The 13,156-nt window shown below is 39.8% G+C and overlaps 1 protein-coding gene across 1 annotated transcript in view; it reads right to left on the bottom strand.

The window, feature by feature from the left end:
• LOC121878151 overlaps nt 1-13,156 on the bottom strand; it is a 54,044-nt gene that overhangs the window by 11,130 nt on the left and 29,758 nt on the right. The window lies entirely within an intron of this gene.

Genomic DNA, 13,156 nt, shown 5'->3' on the forward strand with positions numbered 1-13,156 from the left:
GTGCATACCATCATAAAATTAAGATGTTATTTTTACTAAAACATACGTATTGTGTCGGAAAAAGTGTAGTTTGGGGGTTGGCCCAGTCTCTAATTTCAATTAATCCCATATGTTCAGTTATTTCCTTTACGCGTTCCTCATTTTACGCGGACCTCCACGGGTTCAATTGACCGCGTAAAGGAAGACAATACTGTAATCGACTCTAGGCCTTAAATTCCTTACCATTTTAGTAAATATCAAGAAGGTTGTACTATTCGATCATTTTAAAAGTTTTATATTAAATTTTTTAGTCATTTTAACAATTATTGAACATAATTGAAGTACAGGAAACTAGTTTTATGCGCCAAACAGCCACTCAACACACCAAGCTTGGCGTCAGTTTGTTTACAGGTTCAGAGGAAGGAACAGCTTGTTTGAGACTCTTCAACATAAATGCTTTTTTTGTTCAACCCAGAATGGGATGCTTAGCTTTTAACCCAGGTACATTATGTTAATGCATAGCAATAACTCGCCAGGCCAACATACAGGCAATTAAAACATCTAATAATTACTTAATAAGTAATATTAGGACATGTCGCTACCTGGCATTTAATTGCAAATGTCAAAACCCAGCCCTTCCCCCCCCAACACACGCACTGGCACCTTCATCTCTTGCACGACGATTCAGCTATAAATACACACGATAGAGAGCTACGCGAATTTGTGTTGTAATTGCTGAAATACTAAGCTCCACGAGGATTTTATATATGGTATTTGTACTTATTAGCACAGTGATGAAGTAGAGTGACTTTTATTTTGTTATGTCCCTCAATTATTGTATTTGGGACAATTTCTTATACGATCTCTGTTCAGTCATGGCGATAACAACACGTCTTCTTTGTGAAGTCATTTAGATCGATGTGACTATCCCTTGATCAGTCACTCAGTGAATGTCGCTGCGCTCTCTCGGGCTCGACTTCACTGAAAGAGAATATGTGAATATATCTATTTATGTATACATATATATGAATACAGTGATCCCTCGGTTAACGAGTGCCTCGGTTAATGAAATTTCGGTTAACGAATTACCTTCCATAAGATTCTTCACTTCGGTTAACGAGCAAACCCTCGGTTAACGAATTCCTTACAAATTTTTCCCAACATGTTTTCGCCTGCATTTGGCTGCCCACTAGCGGTTAACGAATTACCTTTCATAAGAATCTTCAACTCGATTAACAAACAAAAATTCCGTTAACGAAATCCTTACGAAATCGTGTCAACATGTTTTCGCTTGCTCACCAGCTGTAGTGTTAGTCCGCCAATACTGTACAGTGAACCCTCACTTTACGCGGTTAATTGAACCCACAGCGGCCAGCGTAAAGTGAGAAACGCGTAAAGTGAACAACATAACATATGGGACTAACTGAAATAGAGATCGGGCCGACCCCCCAAACTCCACTTTTTCCCGACACAATACGTACGTTTTACTAAAAATAACATCTTAACTTTATGACGGTATTCACACACACATAATATAGAAGGGAACAATCAATAAGAGAATAATATACTGAAGGTTAGGTTAGAAAAAAACAAGGTTGGAGTTAACACGTTAGTAGAAGAGATGGGTCGGGATAGGGGAATGGAGGCTGGTTCCGAGGCAGAGGGCAGGCTACTGGCCCTCAGGTGAGTCTTCATCGCTGTCATCCACACTTGTCAGGGCCTCCCTGACAAATCCCTCAAAGTCATCATCACTGTCTCTGCCTCTGTCACTATCTCTGGCTTGGGCTGGCTGTGGTGGGTTGCGGGCGAAGAACTCGGTTATGCTTTGCTGACGGCTGGTGTTTATGTTGTAGTGATAAACCTTGATGTAGGGCTCCATAGTCTGCAACAGCTGGGTAGTGAACATTTCATACCTGTTAGCATCAGGGTCGTCGGAAAGGAGGAGCCTGACTTTCTCAATACACTCGATGGCATCCCTTACATTACTATGGGATAAATGGCATTCTTCTTGGGATGACGCACCACCTGCCTCTTCACTGACGTCATCATCATCTACCATCTCGTCGGTAGTCACATCAGGATCCCTTATCACCTCCAGGATGTTGTCGTTGGTGGTCTCGGAGAAGCCTGCAGCTGTAACACTGCGCAGCTTCTCTGGCAAGGTCCAATGCTACTGCAACAGTCTGAACCTCACCAGTCACAGATTTACTCTGCCTAACACCCGGAATACCTTGCAACACATGTCTCCATGCGTGACGAACAGTTGCTACAGACAGCTGATCCCATGCCTCCACCAAGAAGTCCACAGCTTTCTTGACATTGAATATTCTCCAAAATTGTCTCACAAGTACTTCTTGCTCTGCCAACTGTTGATCCTCGTCGTCTTCGCTATTGCTATCGGTGTTGGTGTCACTCAGGATACGCAACTCTTCCTTGGTATTGGTGTAGTCGTTCAGGAGCTTGAATTTCTTGGCAGAGAATGCAGCTTTTACATTACAGATCAATTCTTGGTCCATGGGCTGTATTATAGACGTAGTGTTGGGAGGAAGGAGGAAGGAAGACCACATTTACGTTGGGGTGACGATCTAACAGTAGGGGCGAGTGTCCTGGTGCGTTGTCAAGCAGCAACAAAATCTTGAATGGAACATTCTGTTGCTCACAGAATTTCTTCACATCGGGAACGAAACAGTCATCAAACCAGGAGAGGGACAGAGTAGAGAACATCCACGCCTTACGTGTGGCCAGCCAGTGGACAATTAGCTTGGTCATGTCCATGCTCTTGTAGGTGTGGGGCTTGCATGCTGTGTGGATCACCGATAACTTGAGCTTACAGGTACCGGAGGCATTGGTGGTAAACAGGACGGTGATGCGCTCCTTCTGCAACTTCCAGCCCCGACACTTGCTGGCATTCTTCACAACGAATGTCTTGGAAGGTAGCTTTTTCCAAAAAAGACCAGATTCGTCTATGTTAAACACCTGGTCGTCGGTGTACTGTCCTTCCTCAATAATCTCACGTAAAAACGGAGGAAATTCCCTAGCCGCAACACGGTCAGCACTAGCTTCTTCACCACCAATATTGATATTGGGGATCTTGTTCCTCTTCTTAAACCTCTGTAACCACCCAGAGGAAGCATTAAAGGGTTTGGGCTCTGCAATTCCCATCTTTCGTGACACTGCAGCATGCAGTTCACGTGCGTACTCCTTAACTGAGCGCATGTCCACCGCCATGTTCTGTCGCGCCTGACGAACCAAGTAGCTCACAAGTAATTTTTCCGTCTTGAGAAGCACCTGGTTGTGGAAATACTTGATCATAGAAGCACCTGTAGACTTTGTGATGTTCATGTGCTCCTTTATCTTGGCTGCATCCTTCTTAATTGTCCTGATAGTTGATTCGTTAACACCATGCTGGCGCGCGAGATCAACCTGTCTTGTTCCTTTGTCCAACTCTTGTATGATCTTATATTTGATTTCGTAGCTTAAGGAACGTCGTGTCTTCTTTGGCTTAGGGCGGCTGGGTCCAGGTAATGCAAGGTTTCTTTGTGGTGGTGATGGTGGTCCGGTGGAAGCCATTCTTATGGAACAATGGATACTGATATACACGGTGTAGCCGGGAGGGGTGTAACTGACGCGGGTAGGTCAAGGGGCTTGAACGCTCCCGCGGCGGGGCACGTCATAGTACATTAAACCAATTACAGCTAGCGGGGAGGGAGGTAAGGATGCTTTGCCCAATCACAGTCCGATACGTCATATGACGTCACCGATAACGCAACAAAGGCATACACTGAGCAACCTACTCCCACCGCTTACACAACATGGCGGATGGCGGGAAAGGGCGGGAGAGATGGCGGGAGGTTTGGATCCAAAAATGGCGCGGCGCGAGAGGACCGCCAGCCGCTCTCCGCGTAAAAGGGTACACACACCACGGAAAGTGAGCATTCCGTGTTCGGCAGGGTACCGTGTAAACGTGGAAACGCATAAAGTGAAACCGCGTAAAGCGAGGGTTCACTGTAATTGGTTTTAGGGCTTAAATTCCTTACCATTTCAGTAAATATCAAGAAGGTTGTACTATTCAACAATTTTAAAAGTTTTATATTAAATTTTTTAGTCATTTTAACAATTATTGAACATAATTGAAGTACAGGAAGCTAGTTTTTTGCGCGCCAAACAGCCACTCAACACACCAAGCTTGGCGTCAGTTTGTTTACCAGTTCAGAAGAAGGAACATCTTGTTTGAGACTCTTCAACATAAACACTTTTTTCTGTGTTTCCAGTCAAATTATTGGTCATTTTGAAATATATTTTACATTTTGATAATATATAGCACAGTGCAGTGTTGATTTAAAGAAAATAATCTTGAATTACACCTAGTGAACTAAAATTTTATAAGTGAAATGGCAGAATGGGGCAACTTCTCTTCTCCCTTCTCCTCCACCCAAAATTCTAATTCCCATCATCATCAACCAGGAGCCTTCTACATGCACACCTCAAAGTAAGTGTACTTTACTGCATTTAATTTTAGTTTGTATGTAATTTTCGGTGAGCTGGAACCAATTACCGAAAAACCCATTGAAACAATGGTTTCGGTTAATAAATTTTTCGGTTAACGAGCAACCTTCTGGAACGAATTGTGCTCATTAACCGAGGGACCACTGTGCTGTTTACTGTTTTCTTTGTCTCAATTATTCACGTACTAGTATGAATGTCATGACTGTCTCTCTTCCTACTCTTATGTTCGTTCACAAAAAACCTTTGGGTTTCCGCCCTCGGTTTTCTAATTTCTCTCAGCATAAAGACCAGATTTGAGTTTTTCTCTTCATAACTTTATTTTTGATGTCCTCAGTAGCGGGTTCAGCCTTTCCAGGCGAACTTTAGCGAGGCTGCTAGACTTAGCGTTCCTTCCGGAATGTTGACCTTCCGGTCTTCCTAGCAATCTAGAGTTATGTTGAAACGGACTTTACATCCTTATATGGGTTATATGAGAACAATTCAGGGTGGAATTCTCAACCCAATAAGTATTGCTAGAGTAATAGTGAACGCTGTTGCCAATAGAGCGCTATGTTAGCGACTCAGCACTGTCAACCCTGCCGGGTGATAGTGCGCACGTAGAAATTCTCGCTTAAGTTATTACTTGGGGGATAATGTCTGTGCCCCTGATTGGCAACAAATAGAGATCTTGATGTTCCCTCTAAATAAAATGTTGAATTAAATTATTCTATGTAAAAATAAAAAAATTTCATTGAGCTAAGGGATACTTGAGATAAGAGTCGGGAGAGAGATACGACATAGTGATTTCATTGTTTATAATTGTCAAATGAGTCATATTGATTAAGTTTGGGAGAAAATGTTTTCTCCTTTATATTTTCATAATGATATAATGTGACTCATGGTGTCCTCCTAGATAATATTGAGTGATGAGCTACAAGAACTAGAAAGTTCAAGTCATACACTACATACAAGGAGTTGATAGTATTGAGTGATGAGCTACAAGAACTAGAAAGTTCAGCTCAGGCACTACATACAAGGAGTTGATATTATTGAGTGATAAGCTACAAGGACTAGAAAGTTCAGCTCAGGCACTACATACAAGGAGTTGATAGTATTGAGTGATGAGCTACAAGGACTAGAAAGTTCAGCTCATACACTACATACAACAACTTGATAGTATTGAGTGATGAGCTACAAGGACTAGAAAGTTCAGCTCAGGCACTACATACAAGGAGTTGATAGTATTGAGTGATGAGCTACAAGGACTAGAAAGTTCAGCTCATACACTACATACAACAACTTGATAGTATTGAGTGATAAGCTACAAGGACTAGAAAGTTCAGCTCAGGCACTACATACAAGGAATTGTCTGTCAGTAGAGAAATTGAATTCAGTAGTAGTAGTTTCACACAAGACCCAAGGGGGCCATACTAAATGTAATTATAAAAAATGTAGAGCCACTTGGATTACTAAGATAGATCCTCATGTGGCTTGCATAATTCATAGCAGCTGTGTCTCAAATAACCTATTTTCACTAATGGATTGTGCAGTTTGCTATACAGTTGTACCCCACTTAACGCGGTCAATAGAACCCAGAGGGTCCCGTGTTAAGTGAAATCCGCGTTAAGTGAACAACAGAACATATGGGATTAATTCCAATAGAAACCGGCCCGACCCCCAAACTCCACTTTTTGAAGACACATAACTATGTTGTAGTAAAAATAACATCTTAATTTTATGATGGTACATGCACACAATTAATACTTAAGAGAAATAGAGAAATACAGTCGCCAAGTTAATGTCCATTCAAATAATGGACTCAACTCCCTCCCCCTCTTCTCACACTACACTGCCAGCTCTTCCCTCTCTGAGAAATTTTTGGGGGAAACCACTAAATTTTAATAAATAATACCTCAAACTAAAGTTAGGATAATACAATTGACATTGCTGGATTCCTTGTAAGACCAGGAATATTTTGAATATAAATGTCATATAGTTTGCACAAAAGATAACATAGTTACCCAGACAAAAAAAATTTTCTAAAATTTGTATGTCTAATGCAAAATATATGATGTTTATATTCAAAATGATCACCAAATTATAAGAATTCCAGCAATGTAAATTATATTCTGACCGGGTAATTTGTATGAATTTTATGAGCTAAAACAAATATCTTCAGTTATTAAAAAAAAAATAATCTTCAGGACACTATCTGTCAATCAAAGTACCCCACCTTGCCCTCCCCCCTCTTCCAACCGCACGGTCAGTCCCAACCCTCCCCCCCACCCCCCACCAATCGTCCCTTCAAGAGATGTAGGGTGAAAAAAATAAATTTTAACATTTTGTATTAAATAATACCTCAGATTAAAGTTAGGATACTACAATTGACATTGCTGGATTCCTTGTAAGACCAGGAATATTTTGAATATAAATGTCATATATTTTGCACAAAAGATAACATTCTTACTCAGATTAAACATTTTATCTAAAATTTGTATGTCTAATGCAAAATATATGATGTTTATATTCAAAATGATCATCAAATTATAAGAATTCCAGCAATGTAAATTATATTCTGACCGGGTAATTTGTATGAATTTTATGAGCTAAAACAAATATCTCCAGTTAATAAAAAAAAAAAATATTCTTCACAGGGAAACAGATGGTCGGTCGGTCCCTCCCTCCACCAACCATCCCAAGGAGATGTGTGGGAAAACCAGAATACTTAACTTTTTTGTAATAAATAATACCTCAAACTAAAGTTAGGATAATATAATTGACATTGCTGGATTCCTTGTAAGACCAGGAATATTTTGAATATAAATGTCATATATTTTGCACAAAAGATAACATAGTTACTTAGAGAAAAAATTTTATCTAAAATTTGTATGTCTAATGCAAAATATATGATGTTTATATTCAAAATGATCACCAAATTATAAGAATTCCAGCAATGTAAATTATATTCTGGCCGGGTAATTTGTATGAATTTTATGAGCTAAAACAGGCAGTCAGGCAGGGTGGCGGGTGGAGCAAATCTAAAAATAGCGTCTCGAGCCGGACACTCACCGCGTATATGTGGAAAAAATCCGTGTTAAGTGAAAGTTCAGCTCTGGCGAGGCACCGCGTATATGATAAAACGCGTTAAGTGAAACAGCGTTAGGTGGGGTAATACTGTAATCAAATTTTTCAATTTCATCAAGCTACAGGTGATAAGAAAGAATTGTTGCAGGTCCAAATTAAAAATACGTGGAATAAGGCCTTGAAGAATAAATTTTTAAACGTAAAACAATGGAAAGATCCCAAGTTGGCAGTAAGTTTAGGTTTATTGGTGTTAAGTAAGAGATTTAATCCCCACTTAGACAAGACTGCTTCTGAAAAAAAAAAATAAATAAAACATTATTGGATTTTCCAGACAATGGGGCAGTAGGAAGTCTATAAAAACTTCTATCTACTCAGTCTGATTTTAGTGGACTCCAGGATCAGGATGATAGGCTGGTTCTAATCATAGTATTCAGTCTCTTGAGCAGGAAGAACCTGTTGAGACTGACTTCATCCTATCCACATTTTGGCAACCACTTCCACCTGGGGCAAGAGTGTTGGTTGCTATGAGTGGAAACAGGCTGCTGTCAACTGCCACACAGCTGATGGATAACATTGACTGTAAGGATGATCCCAACAGGTTTTGGATAACATTGGAAAGATCTAAATCTTCTTTGTTTTCTACTACATCTGAATCTGTGGATTCCTTATTCAAGGTATTTTACAAAAATGTTTCTAAACTTCCTAATTCCTCAGTACTTACAAAGAGACAGGAAGGACAAGCAACTGTGGGTCATCATTCATTGTTTTTGGAAGGTGATACTACACTTTCTTGGCCTGATATTTGCCCAAAGATGATCTCTGAAATAGACGAAGTCTGGGCTAATGTATTGAAAGACTTAACATTCATTCCCACAATTATGATGTGTCAGTTATTAACTAAGTTTGTGCTGGACTATGAAGAAAATTCAGAAGTGGACAAGTGTTTCGCTGCTGCTTTACAAGGGACCCCATATTCCCTGTACAACTCATTTTTTATATGTTGTTGAGAGCCCTAACACTAAAGCCCAGCTAAGGAAGCAAGCCACAAATAATGCTTCAAGTGGTAGTGCTTATTTATTACTACGTTCTTCCCCTCTTTCTCCTGCTTTATTTGCTGAACAATCATTGGTGAAATAAAGATCAGCTGTTGAGCAAGCTTTTAATATTAGTGTTCCAAGCAGTCCTCAGACCTTTTGGAAATCTGAAAGAGGAAGGTTTTACAGGGGAACAGGACCAGCTGCTCGGTTCAATTATCAACCTAGAGAAAACTTTAGAGGAGGAAATAATCAAGACGTAATAGGAGTTACCGTTTGTACAGAAGTGGAAGGAGACCTTATTCCACCACATCAGTATCCACTCCCTTCCAATGAACCCAGACAGCTGGGTTGTCTAGGGGGTTAGGAAAACAGATGGACTTCTTCCGCATAGGCTTACAAGACAATCAAAGGGGGCCTCACATGGACTTGGTTGAGGCTCCCTCCCCTAACGTTTCCAAAAAAGGGTAAAAAACCAACCCCCTTACTTACAGAATTTGTAATTCAACTATTAAACAGAGGTGTCATAGAACTGTTACAGTCAGAGAAATGTTTCATGTCTCGCCTATTCCCAGTCCCCAACAAAGGCAGCGACATATTATGATGGATTTTGGATCTTTCAGTCCTGAACAAATCTTTTACACAAAAAAAAAAAAAAAAAAAAAAGTTTCAAGATGCTCACATACGATCATCTGAGGCATCTACTTCCGCCCAATGCTTGGATCTCAAAGTGGATCTCGAAGATGCCTATTATCACGTGCCTGTTGCCCCCAGGTACAGAAAGTTTATAGTGTTCAGAGTGGGGGATGTAAATTATCAATTCACAGTGATACCATTCGGCCTGACGATTGCACCAAAAACAAAACTGGCGAACATCCCCAGAGAGATCCTTGCGAAGGAGGGCATAAAAACCTTTGCTTATCTAGACGATTGGGAAGCTCTTTCGAAGATTGTCAAAGGGCTACCCAACGTACACTAGTACTATTTCAAAACCTGGGATTAAAGATAAACCAGGTCACATCAAATTTAATACCATGTCAAAAGTTGGATTGGTTAGGTCTCCGGTGGGATACAAATCAGCAGTCAGTCAGTCTACCAGAAGCAAAAGTAACGGATGTGATTCACCAAGTAGAAGCCTTTTCTGTAAAGCACAAGGTTTCTCGGCACAATTGGATAAACTTCAGGGTGTGTTGAATTTTGCCAAAATAGTGGTTCCATTGGGAGAGTTAAAGAAAAAGCAACTATCTCATCTGGGCTCGAAGTTGCTTCACAGAAGCAGAAATATTGATTCTTCTCTCCCCATTCAGATAAGAATCATCTGTTATGGTTGAAAAAGTTGGACAATCTAATGGGTTCTGCCTCAAACAGGTCTGGTCGTTTGTACGGATGCGTCCGAAATAGGATGGGGATACCATTCCTCAATAGGGGAATTCAGTCAAGGGAAGTGGAGCAACTTCCTTTGGGACAAACTCATAAATGTAAACGAATTAGCAGTGGTCCTATTCTCTTTGTCGGCAAACCCAAATTTACATAATACATATGGCGATCTTGTTTGCCGTGGACAACAAAACGGCAGTGTTATGTCTCAATCATCAAGGCTCAACCAGGTATTGGCCCTTTCTACAACTGTCATAAAAAATCTTCAGTGTTTTTGTAACACAAACACTTTACCTCAAAGCAACTTATATACTGGGAGTACAAAACAATTGGGCAGATGCGCTGTCCCGTCTCCGGCCAGTATCGACAGAAACAGAATGGTCCCTAAAGGTATCGGAGTTCAAGAGTCTAGTGAAGAAGTTTGGAACTCCAAAGATAGATCTCTTTGCCTCCCTAAAAAATCACAAGATGCAACTTTATGCATCTCTGGAGAGGTTGAATCTTTTAGGAAATCCTCTATTCTTAGATTGGAACCTTTGGAATTCAATCTATCTGTTCCCACCTGTGAAAATAATGCCCAAAGTGGTTAACAAACTCAGATCCTTCCAAGGCAAGGTCCTCTTAATTGCACCATATTGGATCATACAACCTTGGTGCCTGGATCTCTTGGACTGGTGCCCGAATCCGCTACATTTGCAACAAGGATGTCTATAACAGGTACTACATTCTCAGTTCGAGATATCCTTGGCACTTCACGCTTGGAGTTTCTCAAAAGAAGTTTAAATAGGTTATTGGGTAATCCCAATATAGCTAACCAAGTATTAGCAGGTCATAGACCTCAATCTTCTATTCAATATGAGAAAGCTTGGAATCTTTTTCAACAATTTATCAAGTTAATAACTCCAGAATCATTGTCGGAAACAGCTGTGTTAGAATTTTTAAAATTTCTGTTCAGGGTTAAAGGCCTTCAAGGTTCGACAATTGCATCTTATAAATCAGCATTGGTTGACCCTCTGACTTGGGGTTTTAATATTACTTTGAACCCAAGGATTTTTTAAATGCTAAGATCTTCCTTTTTCATTCAGAGACCCCCTCTGCCTAAGAGAATCCCACCTTGGTCTCTGGAAAAAGTTACTAAATTTCTTATGGGGCCTAATTACAATATAAATCTGAACAGAAATAAATTACTATAGAAAACAGCCTTCCTTCTAGTAATAGCAACAAGTATGAGAATAAGTGAACTGATTTCAATTTCCAATAATCCATGATTATTGGTATTTTCTGAGTAGGATGTTACCCCTTTTTCCTATGGAGATCCTAAGAAAAAATGAAAGGGAAGATTTCCAAGCTCAACCTATTAGGATAAAATGCCTATTGGATGAAACGAGGGTTCCTCATATATTGTGCCCAGTATAAAATCTTCAGGAATGGTTATCCAGATTCCCTAATCGAGGCCCCTATGTTTTCTCATCCAGGGATGGTAAGAAATTGTCTTCTAGTCAAATGACAAAATCTTTATCTCAATCAGTGAATCAAGCAGACTCTGGCAAGAAATTTTTGGCACATAACACTAGGAAATACGCAGGGTCTGTGGCCTTTCTGCGGCATATGAGCCTCAGTTAGATCAAGGAAATGGGCTTTTGGAGATCTTCAAAAACTTTCAAGGACAGCTTCTTCATCACCATAATAAAGTGAATATCCTAACTGAGATATGTAAATTAACATTTTACTTTCCGGTAAATGTTCCTAATTTTGGAAATATTCTACACGGTTTATAATCATAATCTGGACCTAAGTTAGCGGAACCTTGTATGCAAAGTCACCTCCCTCTCCACCTCCTGCTCGGGTATTCAAAGCTAAGCGTCCCATTCTGGGTTGAACAAAAAGCCATTTTTTTTCTAAACACCAGTTTTTGTGATATGACCCAAAATGCGACGCTGATAACCCACCCATCTCCACCCCTCGAAAGTTGACTTTTGTTTTCTGCTCGCTCTAAGGCAAGAGATAAAGGTCGTGATGCGTATGATGGGGGTTGAAGGAGGGGGTTTCGACAATTGCAATTACATGCCAGGTAGCGACGTGTCCTCCTAATATTACTTATTAAGTAATTATTAGATGTTTTAATTGCCTGTATGTTGGCCTGGCGAGTTATTGCTAGGCATTAACATACCTAGGTTAAAAGCTAAGCGTCACATTCTGGGTCAAATCACAAAAACTACTTTTTAGAAAAAAATGGCTTTTTCTGTGTTTCCAGTCAAATTATTGGTCATTTTAAAATATATTTTACATATTGATAATATATAGCGCAGTGCAGTGTTGATTTAAAGAAAATAATCTTGAATTACACCAAGTGAACTAAAATTTTATGGGTGAAATGGCACCATGGGGTGACTTCTCTTCCACCCCAATGCCTTCTTTTCTCCCTTCTCCTCCACCCCCATTCTAATTCCCATCATCATCATCATCAACCAGGAGCCTTCTACATGCACACATCAAAGTAAGTGTACTTTATTGCATTTATTTTTCGTTTGTATGTAATTTTCGGTAAGCTGAAACCAATTACCCAAAAACCCATTGAAACAATGGTTTCGGTTAACAAGCAACCTTCTGGAACAAATTGAGCTCGTTAACCGAGGGACCACTGTATACATCTTTATGTAGAGGTCATAAGTGTTTTTCATGTCCCTATTAATTTTAATGCTTCGTTCTGTTAATGAATCCACTTCAGAAAATAATATTATGTTCATTGATTGCTCCATATATTATCCACAGATCTCTCACTCTTTTCATGTAGTTTTAACACATCTAGTTTCTCGGCTAAGCCTATACACTTTCTTTTAGCTTTTGACAACACTACTATCACTTGCTCTCTTGCTTATGTTAAATAGGGACACAAAAATGCCGTAAAAAACCTGAGAATGTTTTTTTCCTTTTCCTGTTCAGATGCTTGAAAACAAAGGGCCGGCCAGCTGCAACTGTTTATACTAGCGATGCTGGCGTCACCCTCACAAGCCCGGCAGCCTCCGTGCGTGAGGCGTGTTTTTTTTTTAATACATATCGTGATTTAATTATTATTTATGTAAAAATGTAAGTTTACTATATTTTTTATAATATTTTTGTCGTAAATATGAAGAAAATAATGGTATAAATTGAATTGGGTCCTAAATTAACCAGGGCCTTAAATATGAATCATCGTT

The sequence above is a fragment of the Homarus americanus genome, unplaced genomic scaffold (assembly GCF_018991925.1).
Source record: "Homarus americanus isolate GMGI-L3 unplaced genomic scaffold, GMGI_Hamer_2.0 scaffold45562, whole genome shotgun sequence".
Classification (NCBI taxonomy): Eukaryota; Metazoa; Arthropoda; class Malacostraca; order Decapoda; family Nephropidae; genus Homarus; species Homarus americanus.